A 22,356-nucleotide genomic window follows, 5' to 3' on the forward strand; every position below is an offset into this window, starting at 1 on the left:
GGACAGGATGGCTGCCGTCCTTACACTCCTGAAGCCTGCAAGAGACCGGACCGCCGTCACTAGCATCGAACCGGCCGATTCGTTCTATCTTGTGCCATTGTGCCATCCAGCACGGTCTCCGCCGACGCGCTCAGCACACCACACACCCACTCCCTAAAACCTTCCAACTTCTCGGCTTTTGTCCTCACCGATTGCGCCACCGGCGTACCTCCAAAGTTGTCCAGACAAAGATCGTTAACGAGGGCCGGAGTCGATAGAAAGGCCGAGCCCGCTCGGCTCAGTGCTTAAGACTTTAGGGTAACCTTTACTACTATCTCTAGTGGACACAGGACACTTTGTGTCGTCTTTAAATCACAGACATAAAATACTTCGATGTTGATAACGTACCTGATGCGAACACGGCAGAAAAAAGAGCCCTCCATCTCTGGGGACAATGGTACAGGTTACCCCAAAGCTGTATACGCAACGTATACATATATTGTTAATTCACCTGGCGCTGAAACTCTTACGAAGCAGGAAACATGTATCATCTCTGAGTTGGTAAAACCACAGCCGGAAATGACAAAGTCGAAAGTTACGAAGCTTTCGTGTAGTGTGACATCTCTGCCGTTGGAATATTGCAAAATCCAGAGTATGTTTCGTTTTATAATAGTAAACTTATTGTATCAATTGATATCAATAACTGTGAAGAAAAAGCCTAAGCAAAAATGTTTGTATTCAAACTTAACTCGTGTACATCTCGTTTGTTGGTGCGTGCTCTTGCACCAACCTGGTGCACAATACTCTGCAGTTTGGTGCAGCTGGTACTGTACTGGAGTCTGTAGGATATTTGCTTCCACTCCCTACGCTGTTATTACCTCTTCCCTGATCCATATTTATGGTTGGTTGGTTTTGGGGAAGGAGACCAGACAGCGTGGTCATCGGTCTCATCGGATTAGGGAAGGATGGGGAAGGAAGTCGGCCGTGCCCTTTCAGAGGAACCATCCCGGCATTTGCCTGGAGTGATTTAGGGAAATCACGGAAAACCTAAATCAGGATGGCCGGACGCGGGATTGAACCGTCGTCCTCCCGAATGCGAGTCCAGTGTCTTACCACTGCGCCACCTCGCTCGGTGCCCATATTCATGGTCATAATTTTTTGTCTCGTTATCTGAAAGTGCTTATTTTATCTCATGGAATGGTCAAGAGCGACGCATTTTTGATAATTCTTGTAATTTACTTCTTCCAGACAAAATGAAACATTCAGGTGCTAGATATTTACTGAGGTGGAATGTACAACGTTTTGTTTTGTTTCGATTTGGACACAGTCCCCATTTCTTATAATGTACTTTAAACTGTTAAGAATCTACTGTCCGAATGCTGTCTCCTTCATGATTCGAGCAGCGTTCACCTTGTTTACGGCGTATTCAGTAACGAGCATCGACATGGTGTAACAAGAAACGCGATTCATCCAATCAGCCATCGCTCTTGGAACGTTGGAGCACTTGTCTTTTCCGCAACAGCTTCGTGGAGGCAGCAGGCTGTGAAATTTCCTGAAACATGCTGGATGTGCTGGAGGAAAGTTTTGAATCTGTTGAACTTGGCTGTGGTTCCTCATACGGAGCAGACCGATCGTAAGGACGTTGTAAAGATCAGTAGTTCATCTTCTCCAGAGAACGTCAATATATCTCTCGGGCGGTGTCCATGGTAGTGGCTCGTTGAATAAATTATGTCTCCCACTGCTCTGTCCTTCGTTTTGTAAGGATACTCTCCGCAGCTTTAAACGTACAGCGCCGGTCTGTTGCCCACGTTTCGATATCTCTGCAGAAATCTTTGAGTTTTCCTGTTATCACATCTGGTCGTCTCTGCCTGCAGATCAGTGTGATTTGCAGATGAGTGTGATCGGCAGTTTATATGTACCTGGTGACGCGAGTTGTTGGCAGAAGAACAAGACAGAGCCCAGCAGTGTCCCTTGAGGCAATTTCACAAGTACGTCTGTGCTTCTCAATGTGCCGTCTCCGACCTTAACAACGAATGGGCGGTTTTCTACACTATGTGATCAAAAGTATCCGGACAGCTCGCTGAAAATGACATACAAGTTCGTGGCGCCCTCCATCGGTAATTCTAGAATAATTAAATATGGTGTTGGCCCACCCGGACCCCTGATGACAGCTTCCACTCTCGCAGGCAGACGTTCCATCAGGTGCTGGAAGGTTTTTTGGGGAATGACATCCCATTCTTTACGGAGTGCTGCACTGAGAACAGATGTCTGCCGCTGAGGACTGGCACGAAGTCAGCGTTCCAAAACATCCCAAAGGTGTTCTATAGGATTCATGTCAGGACTCTGTGCAGGCCAGTCCATTACCGGGATGTTATTATCGTGTAACCACTCCCCCACAGGCCGTGCATTATGAACAGGTGCTCGATCGTGTTGAAGGATGCAATCGCCATCCCCGAATTGCTCTTAAACAGTGGGAAACAAGAATGTGCTTAAACCACCAATGTAGGCCTGTGATCTGATAGTGCCACGCAAAACAACAAGGGAAGCATGCCCTCTCCATGAAAAACCCACCACACCATAACACCACTGTCTCGGAATTTTACTGTTGGCACTACACACGCTGGTAGATGATGTTCACCGGGCATTTGCCATACCCACACCCTGCCATTGGGTCGCCACATTGTGTACCGTGACTCGTCACTCCACACAACGTTTTTCCACTGTTCAGTCGTCCAATGTTCACGCTCCTTCCACCAAGCGAAGCGTCGTTTGGCATTTACCGGCGATATGTGTGGCTTATGAGGAGCCGCTCGACCATGAAATCCGCGTTTTCTCACCTCTTGCCTAACTGTCATAGCACTTGCAGTGAATTCTGATGCAGTTTGGGATTCTGTGTGATGGTGTGGATAGATATCCGCCTATTACACATTACGAAGCCGGCCGCGGTGGCCGAGCGGTTCTAGGCGCTCAGTCCGGAACCGCGCGGCTGCTACGGTCGCAGGTTCGAATCCTGCCTCGGGCATGGATGCGTGTGATGTCCTTACGTTAGTTAGGTTTAAGTAGTTCTCAGTTCTAGGGGACTGATGACCACAGCCGTTAAGTCCCATAGTGCTCAGAGCCATTTTGACACATTACGACCCTCTTCAACTGTCGGCTGTCTCTGTCAGTCAACAGACGACGTTTTTGTGCTGCACGTGTCCCTTCACGTTTCCACTTCATTATCACATCGAAAACAGTGGACCTAGGGATGTTCCCGATTGTGGAAATCTCGGGTACGGACGTATGACACTAGTGACAATCACCTGATCACGTTCAAAGTCCGTGAGTTCCGCGGAGCGCCCCATTCTGCTCTCTCACGATGTCTACTGAGGTCGCTGATATGGAGTACCTGGAAGTAGGTGGTAGTACAAGGCACCTAATATGAAAAAGTATGTTTTTGGGGTGTTTAGATACTTTTGATCACATAGTGTGGGTAGCTGGTGAGCAGTTGCCTAGGGAGCTTGGTATTCCCTGTGTGAGAAATTTATAAATCAGTCTCTGGCGCCAAACATTGTCAAATGTACGCGAGACACGTAGTAAAACCGTTCCACTCTGCTCTCTGTAGTTTAATGCTAGGAGCAGATTGGGGGGGGGGGGGGGGGGGGCGGCGTGGAATTTCCCTTGCGGGATGAATCACTCTTCGTCTCTGCTCCGCTTACACAAGGTGATTCAGCTGTCCCTAACGATGTCATTTTGCGCAACTATCAGTGTTATATGTGGCTTTCAAAAGCCACGCACAAGATTTTCATATTCCCTCGGTCGCTATGCGTAAACTGTTAGTCCTTCAGAAAAAAGTTGTACCTTTTTGTTGGAAACTTAATGTAGTTAAATCCTGTGCTCTGTGATGTGTTTTCGCCAGAGATCGCAGTTTTGAGTTATTCAAGAAAAACATACTAAAGTGACCTTCAATTGCATCCTCACTCCCATACCCAGCCCCCCCCTCCCGGTGAGAACGTTGGTCATGGACTGCTTACCACTGTACAAAAACTTGCGAATGCACGAATTGTTTCCCAGATATGATCATGATCTTTTTTGGTCTTCATTGACTGACCTTATTACGCCACCAAATTAGCTGGGTACTTAAAAATTGTAAAACTGACCTTTTGTGTAAATTTTACCTGATAGTTTTTTGAATTTTAACAGCGTAAAGTAAACAATTATGTCGTTATATTCGTCAAGTCTTCTGACTACGAAACTGCTGTTTTTGTAGGGGTTAAGTTTGGACCGACTTGTCAACGTAATTAGTTCTAGCGTAATGGTTAAAAAAGTTTTTCTTCCGTTGGCCTCAAGGCAAGTTTAAGTTAATAATGTTAACAAATAGCCAGCTATGCTGGTGGTACAATAACCCAGTCAATAGAGATCAAGAAAGGACGAATATTGGGAACAGTCTGTCTAGCAGGAAATTTTCCTGAAGTGGTAGGAGGGACTGCCACGAACATCATGTAGAAACCCTGTCTGGAGAGGTAAGAGTCTGGAGGCAGAGATGCGTATGAAGGTCAGTTCTGGAAGTTATTTTTTTTTTTTGGAATAACTCAAAAACCGTGGCCTCCATCTAAAACGTATCCCAGTAGGAAATTTAGTTACATTAAGTTTTTTGCAAAAAGATCCTGTTCATTTGTTTTTCTGAGGGAGCAATGGTTTGCGCGTAGCGAGCAACGGAATATAAAAATCTATCACGTGGTGAGGGCTAGGTACGGTATTAAATGTTGCATAAAACGATATCGGTGCCGGCCGGCGTGGCCGAGCGGTTCTAGGAGCTACAGCCGGGAACCGCGCGACCGCTATGGTCGCAGGTTCGAATCCTGCCTCGGGCATGGATGTGTGTGGTGTCCTTTGGTTGGTTAGGTTTAAGTAGTTCTAAGTTCTAGGGGACTGCTGACCTCAGAAGTTAAGTCCCGTAGTGGTCGGAGCCATTTGAAAACGATATCGGTAGGGGCAGCTCACTCACCCTGTATATTTTCTTTAACGCGTCACGTGCCCTGAAAGCTACAATAGGCATTCAGTCTCGCGGAGGTCAGATGTCATGATGTTTCGGCTCATCAGCGTAGGCTGACCGAGAAACAACTGGCTTCAATGAAGATGGAACAGGCTGTAACCCTACTCCATGAAGTGAAGAAGAATGGCGACCATAGCACGTACCGGCTTTTAGGTTTATCCACGGGCACACACACTTCTATGTCTGCATCACGCGAGTATTCAGCGGGCGTCCTCCACCACAAACCTGTTTATTCCAGCCAGCATCGATCCGAGCAGATGCGCGAGGATACTTGTAACTTCACTCTGATTGGTTTACGAAACTCATTTAAACAGTTAACTGTCCTCCAACAACATGGCAGAACCGCAACCACCATTTCACCCAGAATTACTGGGTGTAGACGAGAACGGTAACTTTGTAAGAAAACTACTGAAGGACTTCAATTGTGATTTTCAGGCATTTCGCTTGTCGCACAAACGCCTTGTAATATTCTGCTGATAGCATCGTTGCGCCAGCACATTTACTACTGTCACTACTGTTAATACCAGTATTTAATTAGCTCTATAGTCATTTCCAATACTTTTGGTACTGATTTCAACGTCAACATATTCAAAAATGAGATAAACAGAAATAAATAATCTACAATTAGAGGAGCAAAAAGAGGACAACGTTTCTGTAAAAGACATTTTTACCTCGTGGGAGACCATCTCGGCACAGTTACCTTACCGAGCGAGGTGGCGCAGCGATTAGCAGACTACATTCGCATTCGCGGGGGCGACGGTTCAAATCCCGATCCAGGTTTTTCATGATTTCCCTAAATCGCTTCAGACAAATGCGGGGATGGTTTCTTTGAAAGAGCACGGCCGACTTCCTTCCCTATTCTTCCCTAATCCGATGGGACCGATGACCCCGCTGTTTGGTCCCCTCTCCCGTATCATCCAGCCAGCGAACCACCATTACCTTTAGTTGCGGCATAAAGTCGTGAAGGAGGTCTGCGACCATTATGTAAAGAAGCTTCAGAGTACACATACGGAAGTTAAGGTACCGAAAAGTATTAGTATCATTATTACTAATATAGGTAAAGGTGGATAAATGGGCCCCCACTCTGTTTTTTTTATATAACACCTTTTATTTTTAGTATAATCACCTGAAATTAACATAAAACATTTCTCTAGTATGTCCGGCAATAGTTACGACATGTTTTGGTCCAACTTTTTAATATTTAAAACAAAATTTTATTTGTTTCCTGATACTCTGCATTTTGTTGCGTCAAGAATTTGTGCTGGTAATATAGGCCCCAAGGTAGTTTGAAATAAAAAGAAACAAAAATTTGAAAAATATTATTTTATTTAATTTTTCTGTATAATGAAAGAAAGATTCACTCTGAACATTGTTAATTAGTCTACTGGTGGGATAATTTTCACAGCCCTCGCCTAGCCTATTTACAATAGTCACACACATAAGCATCTTTTTCGCATCCAGCGCATTCGTTTTGAGCCCACATCTCACACGCTATACACTGGACCCAAAGTTCACCTTTTGTGTCCTTTGAAGAAATCCCTTCACAAAATAGACATACAGCGTCGTCAACATCAGGGACAGAAACACCAACTTTTTATTTCTTGTGCAAAGCTGGTAAGCCATGCGCCTGACGTCATTTCTGGTAACGCCGTAGAATTTGGATTCCATAATGAGAAGATATTTAACCACTTCGTCCTGAAGTCCATGTGGTAAAACCGGTGGAAAGCCTTTCGAGCGTAGAACACTTTTTTCAACCCCATTTTTTTCTCTTTAATAGCTACAATAGCATTTGCCATATTTGCTTTGTCCCACGATTGCCGTTTCGATTTTTTTGGGGGTACAAGATGTGTTCGAGGCATCTGAAACATAAAGAGTAGCAATATCTGATAGATTTTTCGGGGCCCATAATACAACAGCAAAAGGAGCCCATATATCCACCCTCGCCATCTTGGGAAAAACGATCTTGGCTACGGTTAGTTTGGTTCGCAACCGACGTTAATTAACGTAAAACGGTATCCCAACAGCAAGCCAAATACGTACCTTACCTTAGTTCTACTAATAACATGTTAGAAATTTGAGTTTTATTCAAGTAAACACTAACCTCTCAAACTTTTGATGACAACGAAAAAATTCATAGCACAACTACTCACAAACCATGACAGCTACTACGTCTGCGCACTGTACACTGAAGTTTGGCCACTAGTTTTAGTAGATCATGTGCTCTCCGCTAGAATTCGTGGCCTGTACTTCCAAATATGTAGGGGGCCCATAATACCAGCAGGGGCCCATTTTTCCACCTTTGCCTCTACTAGTATTGTTATTATGACCGCCTCCGCATTAGAATGAAATGGCTCTGAGGTCATCAATCCCCTAGAACTTAGAACTACTTAAACCTAACTAACCTAAGGACATCACACACATATATACCCGAGGCAGGATTCGAAACTGCGACCGTAGCGGTCGCGCGGTTCCAGACTGAAGCGCCTAGAACCGCTCGGCCACTCCGGCCGGCATCCGCACTAGAATGGTTAGGTGTTCTCAAAGATGTAAGAGAAACAGTCATTACTTGTGCAGCATATGCAAACGAGTAAAATATGGCCCGATATTGTTCAAATTAAGAAGGATTTCATTGCAATATTATTCAATTTGTGTGAACGAACATCTTCTGAATTGGCTTCGTTTTGTGTCTGACGTCTTGGGAGTTGGCTTCGTTTTGTGTCTGACAGTAGGACAAAGCGTTTGCTCTCATGAATTAGCTAACGATCTAAAACTGTGTCCTGGAATTTGTGATCATGAAGAGTTGCCGGGTGGATAAACTACGGTGCCTATCCAAGGGAGAACATAAGAAATAATTCATCCACTTTGTCCGCATATTCTCAATATATTGAGACTCCAGTATCATACGATTGGTTGTATCTTGGCTTTATGGCTTCGACTGTATTAGTTCTGCACTGGTTTTGTGTAGATGCAGAGTCAATGAGGAGGAGCTTTTGCATTTTGGCATCATTCCTTGAAAGAGTCGGTGCAGCAATATACACATTATTACTGTTTCGTCCAGTGATATCATTTAAAGTTGGTACTGGTATACCTTGCTCCACAATTCCAATCCGAATTATGAAGAAACATTGCTTACACTCAGGAGGTCGTGTATCCTTTGTATTCTACGCCACTCTAATATTACGCAAATTCAGTGAAGTGAACATATCCATACATGCTGCACCCTACTATTGATTACATTGGCTCTCATATGTGTCATATTTGGAGCTCTGACAAATTCCTCATTTCCCTGTATTGTTATCATCTTATCGAATACTGTGCACCTTGCTTTCAAATTGGATCAGTTAGTGTGGTACATGGTTGTAAGCACTGTAACAGAAGTATGTAGTGGATTGATTCTGATGGGTCACTGGCTGCTTTCGCGCATATGGAATAACAGCAATATGTCAGCTTCAGGACCCAGTTGTGCACTACTCTCTTGTACCACTCGTGCCCTACCTGCAATGTTCTGCATCTTGACTGCCAGATTTATTGATCCCAGCAAACTTCACATAGACTGGTATGTAGAGCAGCAGGTTACATTATGAGTTCTGCACAAATGTTTCTCACAAGTACATAAGATCGATTTTTGCAAACTTCATTTATGCTGAACTAAATATTTTACTGCAAAAAATGACACTTAAGCACTTTATACTATACACTGTATGATTAAATGATGATGGCGTCCTCTTGGGTAAAATATTCCGGAGGTAAAATAGTCCCCCATTCGGATCTCCGGGCGGGGACTACTCAAGAGGACGTCGTTATCAGGAGAAAGAAAACTGGCATTCTACGGATCGGAGCGTGGAATGTCAGATCCCTTAATCGGGCAGGTAGGTTAGAAAATTTAAAGAGGGAAATGGATAGGTTAAAGTTAGATATAGTGGGAATTAGTGAAGTTCGGTGGCAGGAGGAACAAGACTTTTGGTCAGGTGATTACAGGCTTATAAATACAAAATCAAATAGGGGTAATGCAGGACGAGCTTTAATAATGAATAAAAAAATAGGAGTGCGGGTTAGCTACTACAAACAGCATAGTGAACGCATTATTGTGGCCAAGATAGACACAAAGCCCATACCTACTACAGTAGTACAAGTTTATATGCCAACTAGCTCTGCAGATGATGAAGAAATTGATGAAATGTATGACGAGACAAAAGAAATTATTCAGGTAGTGAAGGGAGACGAAAATTTAATAGTCATGGGTGACTGGAATTCGTCTGTAGGAAAAGGGAGAGAAGGAAACATAGTAGGTGAATATGGATTGGGGGGAAGAAATGAAAGAGGAAGCCGCCTTGTCGAATTTTGCACAGAGCATAACTTAATCATAGCTAACACTTGGTTCAAGAATCATAAAAGAAGGTTGTATACCTGGAAGAATCCTGGAGATACTAATAGGTATCAGATAGATTATATAATGGTAAGACAGAGATTTAGGAACCAGGTTTTAAATTGTAAGACATTTCCAGGGGCAGATGTGGATTCTGACCACAATCTATTGGTTATGAACTGCAGATTGAAACTGAAGAAACTGCAAAAAGGTGGGAATTTAAGGAGATGGGACCTGGATAAACTGAAAGAACCAGAGGTTGTAGAGAGTTTCAGGGAGAGCATAAGGGAACAATTGACAGGAAGGGGGGAAAGAAATACAGTAGAAGAAGAATGGGTAGCTCTGAGGGATGAAGTAGTGAAGGCAGCAGAGGATCAAGTAGGTAAAAAGACGAGGGCTAATAGAAATCTTTGGGTAACAGAAGAAATATTGAATTTAATTGATGAAAGAAAATATAAAAATGCAGTAAATGAAGCAGGCAAAAGGGAATACAAACGTCTCAAAAATGAGATCGACAGAAAGTGCAAAATGGCTAACCAGGGATGGCTAGAGGACAAATGTAAGGATGTAGAGGCTTGTCTCACTAGGAGTGAGATAGATACTGCCTACAGGAAAATTAAAGAGACCTTTGGAGAGAAGAGAACCACTTGTATGAATATCAAGAGCTCAGATGGCAACCCAGTTCTAAGCAAAGAAGGGAAGGCAGAAAGGTGGAAGGAGTATATAGAGGGTTTATACAAGGGCGATGTACTTGAGGACAGTATTATGGAAATGGAAGAGGATGTAGATGAAGATGAAATAGGAGATAAGATACTGCGTGAAGAGTTTGACAGAGCACTGAAAGACCTGAGTCGAAACAAGGCCCCGGGAGTAGACAACATTCCATTAGAACTACTGATGGCCTTGGGAGAGCCAGTCATGACAAAACTCTACCATCTGGTGAGCAAGATGTATGAGACAGGCGAAATACCCACAGACTTCAAGAAGAATATAATAATTCCAATACCAAAGAAAGCAGGTGTTGACAGATGTGAAAATTACCGAACAATCAGTTGAATAAGTCACAGCTGCAAAATACTAACGCGAATTCTTTACAGACGAATGGAAAAACTGGTAGAAGCGGACCTCGGGGAAGATCAGTTTGGATTCCGTAGAAATGTTGGAACACGTGAGGCAATACTAAGCGTACGACTTATCTTAGAAGAAAGATTAAGAAAAGGCAAACCTACGTTTCTAGCATTTGTAGACTTAGAGAAAGCTTTTGACAACGTTAACTGGAATACTCTCTTTCAAATTCTGAAGGTGGCAGGGGTAAAATACAGGCAGCGAAAGGCTATTTACAGTTTGTACAGAAACCAGATGGCAGTTATAAGAGTCGAGGGGCATGAAAGGGAAGCAGTGGTTGGGAAAGGAGTGAGACAGGGTTGTAGCCTCTCCCCGATGTTATTCAATCTGTATATTGAGCAAGCAGTAAAGGAAACAAAAGAAAAATTCGGAGTAGGTATTAAAATTCATGGAGAAGAAGTAAAAACTTTGAGGTTCGCCGATGACATTGTAATTCTGTCAGAGACAGCAAAGGACTTGGAAGAGCAGTTGAACGGAATGGACAGTGTCTTGAAAGGAGGATATAAGATGAACATCAACAAAAACAAAACGAGGATAATGGAATGTAGTCAAATTAAATCGGGTGATGCTGAGGGGATTAGATTAGGAAATGAGACACTTAAAGTAGTACAGGAGTTTTGCTATTTAGGGAGTAAAATAACTGATGATGGTCAAAGTAGAGAGGATATAAAATGTAGACTGGCAATGGCAAGGAAAGCGTTTCTGAAGAAGAGAAATTTGTTAACATCGAGTATAGATTTAAGTGTCAGGAAGTCGTTTCTGAAAGTATTTGTATGGAGTGTAGCCATGTATGGAAGTGAAACATGGACGATAACCAGTTTGGACAAGAAGAGAATAGAAGCTTTCGAAATGTGGTGCTACAGAAGAATGCTGAAGATAGGGTGGGTAGATCACGTAACTAATGAGGAGGTATTGAATAGGATTGGGGAGAAGAGAAGTTTGTGGCACAACTTGACTAGAAGAAGGGATCGGTTGGTACGACATGTTTTGAGGCATCAAGGGATCACAAATTTAGCATTGGAGGGCAGCGTGGAGGGTAAAAATCGTAGAGGGAGACCAAGAGATCAATACACTAAGCAGATTCAGAAGGATGTAGGTTGCAGTAGGTAGTGGGAGATGAAGAAGCTTGCACAGGATAGAGTAGCATGGAGAGCTGCATCAAACCAGTCTCAGGACTGAAGACCACAACAACAACAACTATGAAGGAAGCAGTTACATATCATGAAAAGTATGTAACCCTCGATTAATATTTATTTACGATTTATAACTGTTTACGAACTCTGCATATGATCTGTGAATTTTGTATTTCTTTCCATGTGAAATTGATATACTGATTCCTGTTAGCTCACAGCTCATCGAAAAGCTCGTAATATACACACTCTTGCCCTGAAGTGCGAGAGACGAATACGCACCCTAGCTTCTTTCTTTAACAGTAGGCATTTGTTATGCTATTTAACCTTCCATGCCCCGATTACCACATTTGAAAAAGTGTCGTCAAATAAACGAGAATGGTTTCCTAATTTATATGATGAAATCTAAGGTCCTTAGTTAAAGAAAAAGGTTAACGTCGTTGTCTTCGGTGCTGCATGACCCGGATTCAATTCCCAGTAAGTAAGTTTGGAAATGGGGTACCCTAAGCTCGTGAGGCCGAATGAGGAGATGCTTTAATAAAGAAGTAGTGGCAAAATCATAATTTTTCTACTGGCAATGAAGGCTGGAGAGATGGGCAGTACCTCCCACCTACGGTTCCTCGTTCTGCCTTGTAGGTAACAGTTGGTCAGTCGCAACAGGCCGCGGCCTAATCTGTGAATAGTGTTTGTGATTATTATTATTATTATTATTATTGTAGGATCAAATAAAGCTTTTTGATTCAATTTTATGAGTCACCATTGAGATCTCATTTTCTTTGAGTCAGTCCATTTGGTTCCTGTTTCATTAGTAGTTTCGTTTTTAGATTGCTCTTCCCATCTGTCAACTATTACTGTTTAGGAGCCTCTTCCTAAAATTTCGTGGAGTTTATCCGTTCTCTTTCTAGATTTTTGTGGCTCTCAGTCGTTCTTATTTCAACGTTTGTGGGTACATGTTGATGCTGGAAGTTTGTGGACGTGTCCTAAAATTTTAATCATCTTTTTCGGGTGCCGCAACGTTCGACAGCTTTCCTGTAATATTCCGGGACTTTAGTTTGTTTCCATCTTCCTTTCCGTTTGTACCAAGGATATTTCTTATAATTTTACGCTCCTCTTTCAGGATGTATCGGTGTCGCCTTTTAACGTGGAGCGTGCGAGTTTCACTGACATACAAAGCCTCCAGTTTGATAACTGTGTTGTAATGCCTGAGTTTTGTGTGTGCAGAGACGATTTTATGTTGTCAAAATAGCTAAGCAGTTTCGAGTTTTTGTCGGCGAATTATCTGTGCTACTTTTTTCCCATTAAGTTCCAGAAGCTCGCCAATGTGTTTGAAATGAGGGACTCTCTCAATATAACCATAATTTGAGGATATTTTTTGGATATCATTCCGTCATCCTAGTTTATGGGTTACCAGTAAGTCTGAATTTTCGCGTCTTATCGCATACTTAGGTGAGTTAATTCAGGACAACGTAAAGAAAAATTTATACGGCCGTCGCCCAGCCGGGAGCCAGTTCTGATCAAGAAAGGATCGGAAATTTTGCTCATGACTTCATTTTAAGACTTGTGTTGGTCTTTGTTTAATTAGAGTCAGAATCTTGTTATCGAGTTCTTGTTCTTCTTAGACTGTAAAGAATGATTATTATATGTGTACTTACAGCATTTAATGAACTTTTGTGAGTAAAAATTGTGGTAACTGATCGAGCGACTCCATAGAGTAGAGTAAACACGTTGAAATCTTTTGTAGATTGTTTCTTTACCTTGAGTTGGGGTGGAAGACCTCTGACCGCTTTCAGTATTCAACAGTGAGCAATATGAGACTGAAGAATTCTTACGTAATATTAAATTAAGTAAATATGAAAAGATACCACAGCCTTGAGAAAACTCAAATGACGTAGATGACGCTAACTAATTTAAAACAAGATATATGGGGCCGCAAAAGTAGGGAAACACCCCAAAAGTGGATGACAACTGTTGAACACATGACATCACCAGATGCCGTACCTTGCCGCACGAGCAGCGGTGGAACCATGGGTCTATCGCACCTGGTAATCCAAACGCAAGTCAAGAATTCAAGTCAGCGTGGCCCTGGGCCTACGTGCGTGACTTAAGCACACGGGGCTCAGGGTTAGAGTCTTGTCTGGCAGGAAATCTTTTTGCGTTAGGAACTTGTGTGTTTATGTCGAGACAAAATTTATTACCTTATTTACGGTCTCGTGGTCTCCGCTGGTTAACTGCAAAGCACAGTACCACGAAAATATATCGATATGCGCCACAAGTAAATGCATATAACTCCAGAGTTGCACCGCTACCAGTAAATGATCTAAGAGTTCTTTGCTAAACAAAAGAAGGGACAAAAGGAAACAAAAAATAATAGCAACTTTTGCTTGGCTACAGTGAGAACAATAATTTCGTAACTTCTACGTTTACACCAGATCTCATTTAGAAAAAACGCGTCCGGAAACAGAACAGGGTAGTGGAGCGATGTGTATCGCTGCCTCCTTTCTGCGAGGGTAAGATCGACTAGCCCAATCGCTGCACGAGTGGCGAGACACGTCATCTGGTGACGTCACATGTTCAACACTTGCATACACTTTTAGGGTATTTCCCTATATTTGCGGTCCTTTGTGTCTTGCATTAAACTACTAGTCTCAGAGTCATTTTCATCTACGTCGCTTCGGGTTTTGATAAAAGTTTATAAGAATCACGCTATCTAATCGTTTCGAACTTATGGTGATGATGTTGGGATTATGGGGCGCTCAACTGCGCGGTTATCAGCGCCCGTACAAAGTCCCAACCTTTTCTCAGTCCAGTCTTGCCACGTGCATGAATGATGATGATGAAATGAGGAGGACAACACAAACACCCAGTCATCTCGAGGCAGGTGAAAATCCCTTACCCCGGCGGGAATCGAACCCGGGACCCCGTGTTCGGGAAGCGACAACGCGACCGCGAGACCACGAGCTGCAGACTTCCAGCCTATGGTGTTTAATTTACATTTATATAATAATAAACAGGAAAACATTAACTGGAAAAAAAATCTTAGTATTACATGCTGTTGGTTTTGTGGTTCTGTGATACTTTCAGTACAGGTGATAGTTTGCTCCAGTTTTTCATCTGCAATTAATCAAGAGTTTACAGTTTCAAGTTATTGGACCTAAAATAAAATATTTTTTTTTCCACATAGCTAATGTTAGAATACAATACTACCGTTATCATATTATGTTCTGCTGTCAATAAATGCTTTTGTTATTACGTTCCGGTGTCAATAAAGATTCATTACTTTATTCTTTAACTGTCATTCTTTATGTTAAAGTACTAGTATTCGAAAATGTTTTGGGTATGTGGTGACTAGAAATGATATAAATTGGTGGGGGGTAGGGGGGAGGAGGGGAAGGAGGTGTGTGTGTGTGTGTGTGTGTGTGTGTGTGTGTAGAGTTAACTTTATATTGATTCCGCGTTCTCATGCCTCTAGAATGGGTGTAAACTACGCTGCTTAACACGCACTCTTTCGCTGTTTGTTGGATATTCATTTGTTGCAGCATACTGTTTTGTCTATTCTGGGCGCGAATTTCGTATTTTGTAATGACATTGGGTTTTTGTATGTGCGTGTGTGTTTTTTATTTTCAGTTTTACAGCTTTTGCTATGAGTTATGTATTTATCGATTTCATCGTCAATACGTGGACAAATCCTCTTACTGTAACATCTCAACAATGTGTGGAGCTGCCAGAAACGACATGTGTTTTTCTCTATTTCTTTATTTTTAATTGGTTTTCGAGACGTGTCATTCAGCCATCTTCATAGTGAAATATCATTTACGACGATACGAACGTAAGGATACCACAATACTCGGTCCCCAAGTGCAGAAAATCTCCAACCCGGCCAGGAATTCAACCCGGGCCCCTTCGATTACAAATCCACCGCGCTGACCGCGAAGCTTCCGATGTGAACGACATTTGGTTCGGATGCCACGCTAAATTGTAGACACCCTATCGGGATGCATAACTAGGGTAGGCTAGGAACACGCAAGCCTGATTGAAAGACCAGTTTGTGAAAGAGTTGCCCCAGGCCACTGAGCCGAAAAAAATTCTTATTATTTATATACAGTGTTAAGTTTGTGCGGAATCTTCAGAGCGCAAATCCTTCTCGCACTTGTCCGGTTTTTTGAACGTAACTCTCGAACGTTAAGATGAGAAGGTGAAGGGTCAACTACATCGGAAATAAATAACTAAAAATTATTTTTGAACGTGAATGGGATCTCAGGAGCCGTATTCGGCACCCTTCTAACGCGTGACTCGTACAATTGTCTGTTGGTTTTGTGACTCCCTGTAGGGATGTGGTGCTCGCGCAGCGGTTCCGGGCTCGGCCGCTAGAGGGCGGCCAGGGAGTAGGGGTGGGGGGAGCGCGGGCCCTGACCCCGCTGCAGCCTTGACCCAGTACCCGGGACGCCCCACCCCCACCCCCACCGCCTCCGCCGCCCACACCCACACCCCCTGCCGCTGCTCTGCTCCCTTGGCACAACTCGGCTGCCACTCCGACCGGAGGCGCAGAGCGCGTTCGCCCGCCTGAGGTCGGCCGCGAATTACATCCGTCTCGCGCGCCGCGCCGCTCCCATCCTTTCTGCTGGAGTGGGTCACGCGCCGCGTTTCGCTATAAGGCGCAGAGGACGGGCCACAGAATAACGCCACAATGGAGGCTGTGTGGAAGCTCCGGCCTCTCCGTCCCCGAGCCCGAATTTACGAGCGCGAATGTGCCTCGGCGAATCCTGCGGGGAATTCAAACGTGAGATGAAAGCAAAGTTCATTTCTCTGTTTCTTTTTAACCGAGCGCTACTCTTTCAGGCTCTGATACGCAATGTGGCTCATTTTCAGTACTGTTGTTTCCACTTCTAATGCCTCACAAAAATCTAAACAATGAGTCTATAGTGAAGGAAGTAAGGATTCATTATTCAGGTTGCCATCGACATCAAGCTTAATTCCCCCCCCCCCCCTCTCTCTCTCTCTCTCTCTCTCCTTTCTCCGTGACCCTTAAGCCGTCGGCACACGGACCGTGCTGTCGAACGTTAACGTTGAGCGTGCCCAGTTCAACGTGCTGCTGAACGCTCAGGAGCGATGCGACTTGCGCATACGGTACGTGGACCCCAACGTGGTATACGCGATCGCAACGCACTCCAGCGGCAGTTGAGGGATGTTTCTAGTTCGTAAATCACACTGATTACTCAACGGCCTCGCGTAAAATTCCCAGGTTAGCTCTATTAAAACGCACGTTTCCTCCATCGTCCACGAAAAGGAAACTACCGTGTCCAACCAATAAGGACACAGGCGTATAAAAGTTCCATTACAAACAGTGCAGTACAAATTTGGAATACTTCTCCGCATAAGGTAAACTTTATTTCATCATTTCCACATCTTAGTAAAACACCAAGGTCAATCTTACTTGATCACTGTTCCTACCCAGTAGCAGAATCTTCGCAACATGTGATTTACGAAGCGTAAAAGAAAAAGCAGCAAAATATCTTCATGCAAGTAGCGCATGCTGTCCTGTAGATTAAGTCAATCGAACGAAGTCACCTCTCAAAAAGAGGTGAACTTATATTTATATAACATGAAATATTATAATATATACTTACATTAAACTAATGATAACGTATCAGAACCTAATAAAAACGCGAATGTTAGGAAAAAAATTTGGACGTGTCAAGACTTGAACCAGCGCCCCTATACATAGCCCCATACGTGGCACTGACGCTAGTCATTACGCTAAACAAAGAACTCACATTATCTGTCTATTCATATTGTTCTAGCCCCTACTGAAAACCTTAGTCGTGGATGTGTTACTAATTGAAATTTAATTACAACAAATTGTACCAAGAACAATGCGTTTGGGTGGATCTTCAGTGTGTCGCTGCCTTCAAATAGCCTACTCTCATAAAATGCAAGGTACGATAATTCTTTTACCACGAATATGATGTTTCTCATTTTTTATTGGAACGAATCACACAGTTAACAACGGGTTTTCCAGTGATTCTCAATTTGCTGGTGCTCAGAAACGGCATATATACGTATAGGCTTGAAATGAATGCCAATATGGCGCCTCACAACTCTGTACTGAAGGGAGATGGCGTGCATGTGACGTAGGTGGCATTGTGCCATCTCATAGGTCAATGCTCAGACGCATGCTCAGGATATCTGACATACCAGATACTGCTCTGCACGTTCGAAAAGAGTCCCGAGTGTGCTAGTCCACGCTATGACGTCAGAAACTCGGCACGCACAACGTTCGCATGCACGGTCCGTGTGCCGACGGTTTTAGACTGTCTTTCACCTCTCAGCTGTCAGTCAGTAGTCGCTCACCCTGCTACAAATTACAGGAGACGAAACTCGAATTACGGAAAATGATTTTCGTTGACGTGTTAACATGCTACGGCGAATCGATTTTGCTAGCCTGACTGTGGTGTCACCGCCAGACACCACACTTGCTAGGTGGTAGCCTTTAAATCGGCCGCGGTCCGGTAGTATACGTCGGACCCGCGTGTCGCCACTATCAGTGATTGCCGACCGAGCGCCGCCACACGGCAGGTCTAGAGAGACTTCTTAGCACTCGCCCCAGTTGTACAGCCGACTTTGCTAGCGATGGTTCACTGACAAAATACGCTCTCATTTGCACAGACGATAGTTAGCATAGCCTTCAGCTACGTCATTTGCTACGACCTAGCAAAGCGCCATTACCAGTTACTATTGATGCTGTAAAACATGTACCGTCAAGAGCGATGTTCACCAATTATGGATTAAAGTTAAGTATTCCAGCAGCTACGTACGTTATTTGTTAGTCTCATTTCCTTGACCTGTTGCAGACCTCACGCAAGCCTGCGTGAGCTAAAACGCGTGCCTTTCAGCTTCCTCTCATAGTGGGTTGGCTGTCTTGCCAATCCACAACACTGACCATACACTGACGTGAGTAACGTCGTAGGATAGCGATATGCACATATCTAAATAGCGGTGGCATCGCTTACACAAGGTATAGAAGGGCAGTGCAATGGCGGAGCTGTCATTTCCACTCAGGCGATTCATGCGAAAAAGTTTTCACCGTAACTATGGCCACACACAGGAATTAACAGACTTTGAAGACGGGATCGTAGTTAGAGCTAGACGCATGGGATATTCCATTTCGGAAACCATTAGGGAATTCAATATTCCGAAATCAATAGTGTACCAAGAATACCGAATTTCACGCATTATGTTCAAAAATGTTAAAATGTGTGTGAAATCTTATGGGACTTAACTGCTAAGGTCATCAGTCCCCAAGCTTACACACTACTTAACCGTCCGCAGCTCGTGGTCGTGCGGTAGCGTTCTCGCTTCCCGCGCACGGGTTCCCGGGTTCGATTCCCGGCGGGGTCAGGGATTTTCTCTGCCTCGTGATGACTGGGTGTTGTGTGCTGTCAGGTTAGTTAGGTTTAAGTAGTTCTAAGTTCTAGGGGACTGATGACCATGGATGGTAAGTCCCATAGCGCTCAGAGCCATTTGAACCATTTTTGAACTACTTAACCTAAATTAACCTAAGGACAAACACACACACCCATGCCCGAGGGAGGACTCGAACCTCCGCTGGGACCAGCCGCACAGTCCGTGACTGCAGCGCCCCAGACCGCTCGGCTAACCCCACGCGGCTCAGGCATTATGGTCCTCAGCGTAAGTAGCCTCTCACCCCCGACAACACAGTGATCGATGGCCTTCACTTAACGACAGGAGCGTTTGCGGAGAGTTGTTAGTGCTAAGAGCCGCGCGGGATTAGCCGAGCGGTCTCAGGCGCTACAGTCATGGACTGTGCAGCTGGTCCCGGCGGACGTTCGAGTCCTCCCTCGGGCATGGGTGTGTGTGTTTTTCCTTAGGATAATTTAGGTTAAGTAGTGTGTAAACTTAGGGACTGATGACCTTAGCAGTTAGGTCCCATAAGATTTCACACACATTTGAACATTTTTTTAAATTAGTGCTAAGGGACAAGCAACACCGCGTGAAATTACCGGAGAAATAAATTTGGGATGTACGACAAACGTATCCGTTACGACAGTGCGACCAAACCTGGCGTTAATGGGCTATGCAGCAAATGACCGACGTGCGTGCCTTTGGTAACACATCGCCCGCAGCGACTCTCCTGGACTCGTGACCATACCGCTTGGTACGCATGGAAAATCGTTGCCTGGTCAGATGAGACCCGACTTCAGGTGATAAGAGCTGATTGTAGGGTAGCTATGGCACAGACCCCACGGAGCCATGGACCGAAGTTGTCAACAAGGGCCGGCCGGTGTGGCCGAGCGGTTCTAGGCGCTACAGTCTGTAGCCGCGCGACCGCTACGGTCGCAGGTTCGAATCCTGCCTCGGGCATGGATGTGTGTGATGTCCTTAGGTTAGTTTCTTAGGTTAGTTAGGTTTAAGTAGTTCTAAGTGTAAGTAGGCTGTTTATGTTTTCTTATTGGCAACGTTACGTAGCGGTCTGTGTGAGAATCATTGGCTGTGCTGTGTGCAGTCTGTGGCTGGTTTGCATTGTTGTCTCCCATTGTATTGTTGGGCAGCGGCAGCTGGATGTGAACAGCGCGTAGCGTTGCGCAGTTGGAGGTGAGCCGCCAGCAGTGGTGGATGTGGGGAGAGAGATGGCGGAGTTTTGTAATTTGTCATGAACTGCTATATATATTATGACTATTAAGGTAAATACATTGTTTGTTCTCTATTAAAATCTTTCATTTGCTAACTATGCCTATCAGTAGTTAGTGCCTTCAGTAGTTTGAATCTTTTATTTAGCTGGCAGTAGTGGCGCTTCCTGTATTGCAGTAGTTCGAGTAACCAAGATTTTTGTGAGGTAAGCGATTTGTGAAATGCATAGGTTAATGTTAGTCAAGGCCATTCTTTTGTAGGGATTTCTGAAAGTCAGATTGCGTTGCGCTAAAAATATTGTGTGTCAGGTTAAGCACAGTCTTGTACAATTTTTCAAAGGGGACGTTTCATATGTCGACACTTAGCCGAGGATACCTCACTGGAATCTTCTGATTTTTTCTTATAGTTTGTGTAATTAGTGTAGCTATTGTTTATTGCTAGTGCGTAATTGTAGAGAGAATCTCCTTTGTAGTTGCAGTCTTTCATTGTTGTACAGTAAAACAGTTGTGGCATGCATGTAGATTTGCACCAAGTATTTCGCAGCTGCAATTAACTAGATATTATTTTCAGTGTTATGTTAATGTGTTCTCTTATTTTTGCTCTTCGAATTGTGTTTTTCTGTGTTATCGTGTGAAATATTGTGACAATAATGGCGTGTGAAAAACGTAATACTAGGCTCCAAAGTAAACTGAGAAATGACAGTGAAGACGAAAGCAGTGTGTTAGCGCCACCGAGTAATGAATTAACTAATGTTCAAAGTAGTAATTTGGTAATTGTACATAGGGAAATGGAGCGGGCTGCAAACAATGGTGTAGACAGTGAAACAATTAGTGAACAGGGAAGTATTATCGATCGATCTGTCGCAAACAGCTTACCTCAGGAATCGGGAATGACAGGACACAATCTTGCAAATACTGTAGATTCAGGTTTTGCGTCCTCACCCTTTTCTCAAATAAGTCAAGACACATTTTCTGCTTTTCAAACTGCGAATATTACCGGTTCAAATGCATTGCCGAATAGCACTGAGGAACATGTTTCAGACACCAGTGCATTGTTATTACAATTAATGCAACAAATGGGACAAAAGCTTCAAAAGTTAGACACAATGGAACAAAATCAGAGATAATCACAGCAAAAGCTTCAAAAGTTAGACACTATGGAACAAAATCTTCAAAAGTTAGACACAATGGAACAAAATCAGAGACAAACACAGCAACAGTTAGACACAATGGAACAAAATCAGAGACAAACACAGCAAAAGCTTCAAAAGTTAGACACAATGGAACAAAATCTTCAAAAGTTAGACACCACGCTTGAACAAACACGTGAAGATTTAACTACTGAGTTACATAACATCGAATCGAAATGTCAAAAAGTCTGTAATGACGTAAAAACACAAATTTGTGAGCATTTCCAACCTATTTTTTCGCGGCATGAAAATGCATTACAGAATCACGAAGCAGCCATAAAAGAACTGCAAACTATTGTTCATCAAAATCATGAGACCCTGCAAGCTAAAATTGACTCAGTTGCATCTACCGATTCAGTTACGCAACTTGCAAAAACTCAAGAAAACTTAAAGGACACAGTAGATACTCTGATAATTGGTTCAGAAAGACACATGGAGGAAATTAGTTCATTATCAGAGAAAGTAGTTGAACTTTCGGATCAGCTAAATAATTTATCTACAAAGGTAGATAATAATCTGAATGACACAAAACCCGTAGTCTTTAATGAGACAGAAGAGTGCGAACAAATTAGGAAACTGAAACAAAATCTGAATCAAATTAGTACGCAACACCAAAGAGAAATCCGGGAAGTACAAGATCAGCTGACACAGGTAATACAAGAATTACGTATTTCAGAGGACACTCGCGCCCCAATACGGGATGAGGGACACAGAAATATGGAACAGCCACAAAATAATAACACAGCGCATTTCGGAAATTATGACAGAAATTGGCAAGGTGCACCGAATTTTGAAATGGAACCGCCGAAACGACGTAACAGTGACCGCTATGCGACTCGCCGACATGATGATTTTGACTATAAGCTGTTCATTACTACACGTAAAT

General features: G+C 43.5%; 1 pseudogene; it reads left to right on the forward strand.

Annotated features, from left to right (window-relative positions):
* The first annotated feature begins 5,347 nt into the window (after positions 1 to 5,347).
* Positions 5,348 to 8,598, forward strand: LOC126252252 (JNK1/MAPK8-associated membrane protein-like; annotated as a pseudogene).
* Positions 8,599 to 22,356: the final 13,758 nt, after the last annotated feature.

Source organism: Schistocerca nitens, chromosome 4 (genome assembly GCF_023898315.1).
Source record: "Schistocerca nitens isolate TAMUIC-IGC-003100 chromosome 4, iqSchNite1.1, whole genome shotgun sequence".
In the NCBI taxonomy this organism is placed as follows: domain Eukaryota; kingdom Metazoa; phylum Arthropoda; class Insecta; order Orthoptera; family Acrididae; genus Schistocerca; species Schistocerca nitens.